The sequence below is a fragment of the Artemia franciscana genome, chromosome 4 (assembly GCF_032884065.1).
Source record: "Artemia franciscana chromosome 4, ASM3288406v1, whole genome shotgun sequence".
Taxonomy (NCBI): domain Eukaryota; kingdom Metazoa; phylum Arthropoda; class Branchiopoda; order Anostraca; family Artemiidae; genus Artemia; species Artemia franciscana.
Window position 1 is genome coordinate 13,623,057 of NC_088866.1, and position 9,814 is coordinate 13,632,870.

The following is a 9,814-nucleotide window of genomic DNA, read 5'->3' on the forward strand; positions in this document are numbered from 1 at the left end:
CTTGAGAAAAAAAAACCAACAATCTAATGTATTTTTCCGCATGTAAGGGATAGGCCCTATAGATGGTCTCTGTCGGATCCTTGGTGCAATAATTGTATACAACCTTTTATAATAAAACACATTTGTGAAATCGACGTTTTGCTTAAAAAACACGCCTAATATGAATAAGTTTGTTGAACAAGAAGAAGTTTCACTGGAAGACCCCAAACAAGATTTACATTATAGTAATCGCATTGATTTTTTGATTTTCACCTAAAACAGTTTTATTTGGGGGGGGGGAAGGAGTCAAAGGCAGTTCTACCCCTGGCACTTCTATCCCTAGCAACAGCCCTGTCAATGCCTAATTAAATTTCTGATTAGGCGGCTATGTTGTAATACCATGTATGTGGTCGTTCACTTATGTCAACAACCTTCTGATCTACCTCCCTTTCAAAAAATCTATGGTCATATTACCGATCTCCAGAATTTTAATAGAATTCCTATTTTTTATTATTTTAAAGTGTCCCCCTCACCCCAATGGTGAATATAAACATATTATGTAGACCGCAATGAACTTTCTTATAGAAAAACAAAATAGTAAAAAAATAGTCTATTCATACTAAAAACAAAAATTAAGACACATGCTTCAGATTAGTAGCTTGGGGGAGGCGGGTAGCTCGGTTGATAGCTTGGCTGGTAACTTGGTTGATAGCTTGGTTGATAGCTTGGTTCATAGCTCGGTTGATAACTTGGTGTATAGCTCGGTTGATAACTTGGTTCATAACTCGGCTCATAGCTGGGTTGGTAGCTGGGTTGATAGCTGGGCTGGTAACTGGGCTGATAGCTAGGTGTACTACGCTGATAGCTTGGCTGGTAACTAGGCTCGTAGCTACCATATTGAGCATTACCAAGAGCAATCAAAGATGCGAGGATAAGGTAGAGCTTCATTCTGAAAATAGTGAAGTTTCGGTACACTAAAGGTTAATATCTCTATGCGTAACTTAAATACTACTGTCAATTACATATTCGTTGTTGCGGTCATTTCCTGATGGAAATTACCATCAGGAAACGACCTGATGGCCATTTCCTGATGGACAAATCAGAACCTTTAGAGTTTGGATCAAGGGGGACGTTTACTAATGTGTTCAGCTTAATGCTAGGATGGATTTATACTAGGAGTTAGTATAAAATTGCATTTTAATACTGATTTTAAATACATAAGTTTCACGAAGTTTAGTCTTACCCATCAAAAGCTACGAGCCTGAGAAAAATTATCTTATCTTAAAATATATGGGGAAATACTCCCTAAAAATCATAGAATCTTAATAAAAATCACACCATCAGATTCAGTGTATTAGAAAACCCTTCTGTAGAAGTTTCAAGCTCCTATCTACAAAAATGTGGAATTTTTTATTTTTTGCCAGAAGACAGATCACGGATGCGTGATCTGTATTTGTTTTTTTTTCCTCCCAGGGGTGATTATATCGACCCACTGACGGAATTTTCAAACTAGTATACCAAATGTGTAGGCTATATCAAACATATGGGAAATCGTAAAGGCAGATTTCAGGCTGCGTAGGTACGGCCAATCCCGGGCCAGAAAATTTCTTACAGATTTTTCCAGTTTTCCATTTCGTTTTTTCTTTTTCTTTTTTTTTACAGATTTATATGAAAAAAATAACTTTCTTAAGACCAAGTCTACTAAAAGGATAAAAAGACAATAAAAAGTTTTTTTAAAGAATTTTTCTTACAAGTATCATTCTTAGCTTGAATACCTACCCCTGATCAAAGGTCACCAAGAGATTTAAGCAAATGGGACACCTACTGGAAGTGTATGCTAATAGGTACTTAAATTAAAAATTTGGAAATATACCAGGTAAATTAAACAGAAATTAAGTGAAACTTTTGGTGTTACATCCCCCTCCCACCGACACTAACAGGGATATCATTGTCACAATATCTATCTTCCTAAAATAAAAAAAATCCCTTTACTCTGTTTCACCTCTGGAAAGGATTAATTGGCTTAACCCCCTCCAAAACTCCTAGGAATTACCAAGAATTCCTAGCAACAATGCTACTTAAAGCATCCATTGCTTGTAATGTAGAGTATTTCAATGCAAAGATATACAAAAAGGGTAAAATTTAAGATGCTGGATTTTTCTATTTTGGAAAGTATTTGAAGAATATGGATGAACTCTCAAAAATGATTCCAGACCTCAATAGCCCCCTGGGAAGACATTTGAAGTAGCTACATCCACCCTTTTTCCATCCAGAGGGTACTGAGCTTTGATGACCTTTTACATTTTTTGCTTCGCGATATTGAAACCTTGAGAAAGAGATATACTGCCCCAATAAGGCACAAGGAAAATATTCTGAGCCTCATGCCTTTCCTCAATCCTGATTTATGAGATTTTAAATGTTTTACAATCTCTTTCTTAAATTTAGGAAAAAACAACCTTGTTTACAATCCTGCTGAAGCAATAGGCATTTTCAAAAACTTGAAAATACAGACTTTTCAAACAGTTCGTGGTACTGTAGTACCACGAACTGTACTAAACGAACTGTAGTAAGGAGCGACCCAGCTCAATAGTAAACGAAACTCTAAAAAAACGGAATTTTGATCCTAGAAGATACATCAAAAGAATCGAATTTTCATGCTTGATTTTAAATATATAAGTTTCATCAAATTTAGTCTTTGTCATCAAAAGTTACAAGCCTGAGAAAATTTGTCTCATTTAGGGAAATAGGGGTAAACACCCCCTAAAATTCATAGAATCTTAACGAAAATCACACCATCGAATTCAGCGTATCAGAGAAGCGAAAATTCCAAGCTCCTACCTACAAAAAAGTGGAATTTCGTATTTTTTGCCAGAAGACAGATCACGGGTGCGTGTTTATTTGTTTTTTTTTGTTTTCTATTTTCTTCCAGGGGTCATCGTATCGACCAAGTGGTCCTAGAATGTCGCAAGAGGGCTCATTCTAACGGTAATCAAAAGTTCTAGAGCCCTTTTTAAGTGACCAAAAAAATTGGAGGGCACCTAGGCCCCCTCCAACGCTCATTTTTCCCAAAGTCAACGGACCAAAATTTTGAGATAGCCATTTTGTTCCGCATAGTCGAAAACCATAATAACTATGTCTTTGGAGATGACTTACTTCCCCACAGTCCCTGGGAGAGGGGCTGCAAGTTACATACTTTGACCAGTGTTTACATACAGTAATATTGGGAAGTGTACAGATTTTTTCAGTGGGATTTTTTGGTTTGGGGTGGGGTTGAAGGGAGGAGGCTATGTGAGAGGATCTTTCCTTGGAGGAGTATGTTATGGGGGAAGAGAAATTCAATGGAAAGGGCGCGGGATTTTCAAGCATTACTATAAAATAAAACAATTAAAAAATAAACATGAAAAACTTTTTTCAATTGAAAGTAAGGAGTAGCATTAAAACTTAAAACGAACAGAGATTATTACGCATATGAAGGGTTCTAAAAATACTTTAGCATAAAGAGCGAGGTATTTAGGAGAAGATAAATACCTCACTCTTTATGCTAAAATATTTTTAGTAATTTAAACTATTTATTCTACGGCCTTTCTGATTCAGGGATTATTCTTAAGGAATTGGGACAAAACTTGATTTAGTGTAAAGAGCGAGGTATTAACGAGGGGACAGACCCCCTCATATACATAATAAAAATATGAGAATATAAAAGTTTGTTACGTAAGTTAATTCTTAAGTTACGTATATTTTGTACTAATAAAAACGTTCGTTAAAAATTAAAAGTTTCAGTTGCCTTTTTAAGTAACCAAAAAATTGGAGGGCAACAGGGCTCCTTCCCCACCCCTTATTTCTCAAAATCGTCTGATCAAAACTAAGAGAAAGCCATTTAGCCATAAAAAGAATTAATATGCAAATTTCATTTTAATAATTTATGTGCGGAGAGCCAAAATCAAACATGCATTAATTCAAAATCGTTCAGAAATTAAATAAAAAAACTAGTTTTTTTAACTGAAAGTAAGGAGCGACATTAAAACGAACAGAAATTACTCCGTATATGAAATGGGTTGTCCCCTCCGCAATCCCTCGCTCTTTACGCTAAAGTTTGACTCTTTCCCACAGTTCTACTTTTTAAAACAATTAAAAGCTTTAGCGTAAAGAGCGAGGTATTGCGGAGGGGACAACCCATTTCATATACGGAGTAATTTCTGTTCGTTTTAAGTTTTAATGTCGCTCCTTACTTTCAGTTAAAAAAAAACTAGTTTTTTTTATGTAATCTTCAAAAAGATTGTTGATTTTGACATTAAAACGAACAGATTTTGACATTAAAACGAACAGAAATCACTCCGTATATGAAATGGGTTGTCCCCTCCGCAATCCCTCGCTCTTTACGCTAAAGTTTAACTCTTTCCCACAGTTCTACTTTTTAAAACAATTAAAAACTTTAGCGTAAAGAGCAAGGGATTGCGGATTAAAGATTAAACCAGTGGATTGAAGAAAAATGACATGCCACAACCTTCAACAGGAAAAACAAACCTTATGGACTTATATGATGGCTTGTCCTTCAATAAAAACATAAAAACACACCGCCAAGATTATCAAAAAGGGCAATCAAATCAGTAGGCCCCGATGCCCTCGTTTTTTTAATGTCAGTTTTTCCAGGTAGTAGGATAAAATTCTTTAATTATTTTCTACCCTTTATGCCAGTGCCGTATCCAGGATTTTTTTTTTTTTGGGGGGGGGGGGGGTGGGGGGAGCACAAGAAACTTTAAAAAACACATTAAAAATTTATTGATATTCATTTTTGTTACATTTTTATGGGTTGGACAAAAATTTCGGGGGCGGTGGTTCAAACCCCCTAGATACAGCCTTGCTTTATGCTTAGGCTTTATTTTGAACAATTAGATGGGGAAAAGATGAAAAGTTTAGAACGACATTTCTAGAATAAGGCCAGACAGTTTATAGACTAGGCTGTCTAGAGTAATTATGGGTGGGAACCCAGACTTTCTGCCTTTAATCATAAAAATTAAAATACCTTACGTGATTCCGATTAAAAATATATATATATTATTTGCCAACCTCACAGCCGAAACATCGGTTGTGGTGGCGTTTTCAGAAGGATCATGGGTCCGTTTTAGTGGATAAAACAATTTAGTATATAACTCCAGTTTAAAATATCACCTATCCTTCTGCGGAAAGCTGTAGGAGGACGCTCCTGCAATCGGATCAATAACTGTAATTGGAAATTAAACTCTTAAAAGAGCTAAATAGCTCCTGAACTAGCGTACCCTACCTTAGTTTTGGTCTCAGCAAAGTTATGGTAAACTAAATGATCATACGTCTATGCCTTGTATATATACACTGAACCCCTTAACTTTCACTATTGCAATTTCACCTCTTTCTATGCAAATATAAATTGTATGGAACGCGGAAGGAGATAAATGCGGAAATACAAATTAGAATATTCACAAAATGTTTTATGGAGATGAAGCAGATAGGCTTCTGTCATCTTATGCCCAAACGACAGTATGGTCACACCTGTAGGTAAGATAATCAAGATTTATTAATGATATGTGTTTTTCCTAGATTTTAACTTCATAATTGTACCACAGAAGCAGAAGACCAAACTTTCAAAAACTTGCCTTGATATTCCTGTATAGACTTTGATTTCTTCTCAAGTATTGTCAACTAGTACCTTACTTTCGTATAATTTTCCAGATTCCTACACAGATAGAAAAATTGCTATTCCAAGCTCCTACCTTTTGCAATTCCGAAAAATTATGCCTGAAATCTTCACTGTGGTTGGTCAGTCGTATATAAATGGGAATCGGTAGCTGAAATTTTAAATAATAATAACCAGCTTGATAATAGGAATGCGGGAAAGTATATCAGTAGGGCGACGCATCATAGAGATAGCTTTTTGGAGAACCGGTGCAATAAAGGAAGATGATTTTGAAAAAGATAAGTATATATATATATATATATATATATATATATATATATATATATATATATATATATATATATATATATATATATATATATATATATATATATATTGTTTTTGTGAGTGTTAGTGTAGCTCCTCCCTGGTTCCCCAAAGTCGGAATCTAAAATATATTTGAAACCCTACCCCTGTTCAATAGTACCTAAAGTTTTAACTTTATATTTTTAGATAATCCTGAAATATTACAGACACGTTCTTTTGACAACCTAGATGCACGTAACGTCTTAAGATTAAGGTAAAAATCCTCCTTGGTACTCCCTAAAACTTTCAACTTGACACCCTTAGACCATAGACCTGGGTGCATATAGAGTCTTTTCATATAGTTAAGCATCCCCCACAGTATCTCCTGAAAGTTACGACTCAGCATACTTAGCCGTTCCTTTAGATTTTTATGGCAAAAATATATGAATAAGCAACCAAAAACTAGTTGTTGGACTACATCTTGAATTTGAAAATATTTGGTGTGTCTGGGTCGGTCTCAACTTCAATTTCGGTCGAAACAAAATTTAATAGATATTTTATTACGAACTCAGTCTATAAATTCGTATTTTGTTTATATCCTGCCTTTAGTTATTCTCCAAGTTGAGTGGAAAATTCAAAAACGTTAAGGGTAACCAAAAGTCATTTTTGCCTTTTGCTTAGTTTACAGAAATGAGCATATACCATTTTGATAACCAGTCATCATTTTGTAACATGAACTGCTCAATCAAAAAATTAAAAAACAACAACAAAAAACACTCAAATATGGCTAATGAGTGAGACTGTTGATATTATCTGGGTTCCGGTTGGGTGATTTTAGTTCTTTAAACTTTCTCGATGATTTTATCAGTTCGCAGATTTCGCTTTCTGGTCTTGAAAAAAAAAAACTGAGAAAACCACAAAATTTAAAGGCCATCTGGTAAGTAATGTTGCATTCTTGATGTCTTGTACGTACAAGTCATTTGTTTGATTTTCAGGTCATATTTAGTGCGGAATAAATGACATTTCCATTTTTCTTCAGAACAGGGGATAAGAGCCAAGATTTGTCTTGATGTTAAGAAGGGGGGTATTAAAGAAAGCTTAAATGATTTTTTTTCAATTTTACACGTACTTTTTCTTAAAAGAGGGGTCAGGACCGTACTACCCCCCCCCCCCCCCCTGAGTGGTGCACTTAGAATAGGCCGGCCCAATTATACCCAAAATCACAATTAAACCTCTTCCTTGAAATGAAATTTTACTTTTTTTTTTTACTAAAGCTAACCTATCTTAATTTTTATACAATCCTTAAAAAAGCTTATGCCAGCTTTGCCTCTCATTTTGACTTTCTGTCTTGGTTTTGTTTCCAATTGACCAATGGCTTGATGGCAACTTGATTTTAATTCGAATTAAAAAATAATAATTTAAATTTTATCGTCTTTTCACCTTTAGTGAAAACACAAAACAGACACAACAAGTAAATTTGCTGCAGGAAAAGAAAATCAGTAACAGTAATCAGTAATCTAGCTATACCTAATACAGTATTTGGTCATAGAATGGCCCATGATTTAACATGATATTCACATGAATGAAAAACAGCTAAACTTTTTGTTTATGCTATTGTAAACCGAAGGCTGGTAGGATCGATATACGATACTAGGGCATATAGGAGTGCTGTTATTGATTTTAAAAGTAAAGATCAAACAGTTCGTGGTAACGAACTGTAGTAAGGAGCGACCCAGCTCAACAGTAACCGAAACTCTAAAAAATGGAATTTTGATACCAGTAGTTACATCAAAAGAATCGCATTTTAATGCTGATTTTAAATATATAAGTTTCATCAAGATCCATAATACCCATCAAAAGTTACGAGCCGAAGAAAATTTGCCTCATTTTAGAAAATAGGGGGAAACACCCCCTAAAAGTCATACAATCTTAACGAAAATCACACCATTAGATTTAGCGTATCAGAGAACCTTTTTGTAGAAGTTTCAAGCTCCTATCTACAAAAATGTGGAATTTCTCATTTCTTGCCAGAATACAGATTACGGATGCGTGTTTATTTTTTTTCCCAGGGGTGATCGTATCGACTGAGTGGTCCTAGAATGTCACGAGAGGGATCATTCTAATGGAAATTAAAAGTTATAGTGCCCTTTTTAACTGACCAAAAAAATGGAGGGCACCTAGGCCCCCTCCCACGCTAATTTTTTCCCAAAAGTCACCGGATCAAAATTCTGAGATAGCCATTTTATTCATCATAGTCGAAAAACTCAATAACTATGTCTTTAGGGACGACTTACTCCCCCGCAGTCCCCGTGGGAGGGGCTGTAAGTTACAAACTTTGACCTGTGTTTACATACAGTAATGGTTACTGGGAAGTGTACAGACGTTTTCACGGGGATTCTTTTGTTTAGGGGGAGGTTTGAGGGGGGGGGGGTTACGTGGGAGGATATTTCCGTGGAGAAACTTGTCATGGGGGAAGAGAATCTCGTATTATTTGAAAAAACAATTAAAAAATAAATATGATAAGTTTTTTCTACTGAAAGTAAGGAGCAGCATTAAAACTTAAAACGAACAAAAATTATTACGCATATGAGGGGCTTACCTCCTCTTTATACCCCACTCTTTATGCTAAAGTATTTTTAGTAATATCAACTATTTATTCTACGGTCTTTGTGATTCAGAGCTCATTCTTAAGAAATTGGGACAAAATTTAAGCTTTAGGGTAAAGAGCGAGGTATCGACAAGGGTTGAACCTCCTCATACACACAATAAAAACATACGAATATAGAAGTTCGTTACGTAAATTAATTCGTAAGTTACGTATATTTTTTACCAATGAAAACGTTTGTAAAAAATTAAAAGTTCTAGTTACTTTTTTAAGTAATCAAAAAATTGGAGGGCAACTAGGCCTCCACCCTCGCTCCTTTTTTCTCAAAATCTTCCGATTAATTGCAATTAATTAATATGCAAATTTCGTTTTAATCATTTATGTGCGGAGAGCCAAGATCAAAACATGCATTAATTCAAAAACGTCCAGAAATTAAATTAAAAAACAAGTTTTTTTAAATGAAAGTAAGGAGCAACATTGAAACTTAAAACGAACAAAAATTACTTCGTATATGAAAGGGGCTTTTCCTCCTCAACGCCCCGCTCTTTATGCTAAAGTTTATTACTGTTTTAAAAATAAAGTTAAGAGAAAGAATCAAACTTTAGCGTAAAGAGCGAGGCGTTGAGGAGGAAAAGCCCTTTTCATATACGGAATAATTTCTGTTCGTTTTAAGTTTTAATGTTGCTCCTTACTTTCATTTAAAAAAATAGTTTTTTTATTTAATCATTATCTAGTAGGGTCTATAGTTAACCTATATCTGAAATTTAGGAAGGGCTACTACCTTCAGAAAAGCTACGATGTTTATTAGGAGGAGGTGAACCCTTATATGCGTAATATTTTCTGTTCGTTTTAATTTTTAATGCTACTCCATACTTCCAGTTGAAAAAACTTTTTCATATTTATTTTCTCATTGTTTTTTTTTTTTTTAAATGATGCTAGAAAATGCTGCGCCCCCTTTATGGAAATCTCCTTCCCCCATGAAAAATTCCTCCATGGAAAACTTCCCCCATATAGCCCCCTATTCTCCTGGTAGACTCCAGGATGAGAATTTGAGAGAAACTTTCCGGGAACAGTTGAACACTAAACTAGAGAATTTAAAATTTGCCAAAGTAGAAGATGGATAGAATGGTTTTAGAAAATTAGCTTGTGAAGTCGCTGATGGTGTCTTAGGGAAGAAATTTAGAAACACAGCTAGGAATATTGGTGAAAATACTTTATGTTTAATAGAGAAGGGGGGGCTTGTACAAAAATTATCTCAGTGATAGATCAGATGA

At 35.0% G+C, this 9,814-nt stretch overlaps 1 long non-coding RNA gene across 1 annotated transcript; it reads right to left on the bottom strand.

Annotated features, from left to right (window-relative positions):
* Window positions 1-574: 574 nt before the first annotated feature.
* Window positions 575-5,362, bottom strand: LOC136025633 (uncharacterized). The gene is made up of 2 exons (XR_010617125.1): window positions 5,261-5,362; window positions 575-928 (listed from the first exon to the last, which is right to left on the bottom strand). It is a non-coding gene; the product is annotated as an uncharacterized LOC136025633 (long non-coding RNA).
* Between the last annotated feature and the right edge of the window lie 4,452 nt (window positions 5,363-9,814).